Source organism: Oncorhynchus masou, chromosome 18 (assembly GCF_036934945.1).
Source record: "Oncorhynchus masou masou isolate Uvic2021 chromosome 18, UVic_Omas_1.1, whole genome shotgun sequence".
In the NCBI taxonomy this organism is placed as follows: domain Eukaryota; kingdom Metazoa; phylum Chordata; class Actinopteri; order Salmoniformes; family Salmonidae; genus Oncorhynchus; species Oncorhynchus masou.
Genome location: NC_088229.1, coordinates 68451807 through 68452976, shown reverse-complemented (window position 1 = coordinate 68452976; position 1170 = coordinate 68451807).

The following is a 1170-nucleotide window of genomic DNA, read 5'->3' as shown; positions in this document are numbered from 1 at the left end:
TAGAGCGCTGGACTAGTAAATGAAAGGTTGCAAGTTCAAATCCCCAAAAATCTGTTGTTCTGCCCCTCAACAAGCAGCTAACCCACTGTTCCTAGGCCATCATTGAAAATAAGAATTTGTTCTTAACTGACTTGCCTAGTAAAATAAAGGTTAAACATTAAATGCTGGACCACCCAGAGTGCTGAACACATATTAACATGCATTTAGATTCTGTCAGAGGATTGTTGTTTTGTGTCTGTGGTAGTAAAGTGATCGCGGTACTCTCAGGGTCGTCAACTCAGCTGTTAACACTTTATTTTTTTATCCTGAGGGGAAACTCAAGTTGTGTACCGAATAGCTGCCTATTCCCTATGTAGTGCACTACTTTTGACCAGATGGCCATTAGGGATGCAGAGCATTAAAAGCATCCGATGTTGTTGGCACACTACATTCCCCTGATACAAGGCAATGGGGGTACGCTGTGCCATTTTGACATTCATTTGCCATTATGGAACCGTTACCAGTGCTATTAAATGTGATGTGGAGAGACAGACAGACAGACAGACAGACAGACAGACAGACAGACAGACAGACAGGCAGACAGGCAGGCAGGCAGACAGACAGACATAAATGATGTTACGCAAATGAGAGGATGTGTACAGCCCCAAATGCCGCTTGTCACTGCTCTTACTAAACTCGTACATGGTGGCGAGTGCTTAGTTTGGGGCTTGTTGCGGGTCTACTGTGTAGGTGGGTGTGTGTGTGCTCTCTCATTGTGTGTGTGATTAGTGTGTGTACACTACTGTGTGTGTGTGTTTGTGCGCCAACCAAAACCTCATGATTTGCCAAGGACAGTAGAGGTCCCCATTAATACCACATTAGCCTCCCCCCAACCCACTCGTCCTCCCCTAACCCAGTCCCAGCCCTAGGCTTTGTCTTCGTTAGGCCACCCTGACAAGCTCACTATGCTTCTCAGAGAGACCCATTACTGTCCACTAACACCACAGACCCTGTGCTAACTACCAATCGCTATCTGCTGTCTCCCATCTGCTATCAGTCTGTTCCACAGGGCAGAAGCAAGGCGTAAAGTGGGGGATTGATTGTTAAAATGTCTCATAAATGTTTTTTATTTCTCTTCCTACTTCTATCGTAGCCACTTAGGAGTCATTTGACCACCTATAATGCCAAAAG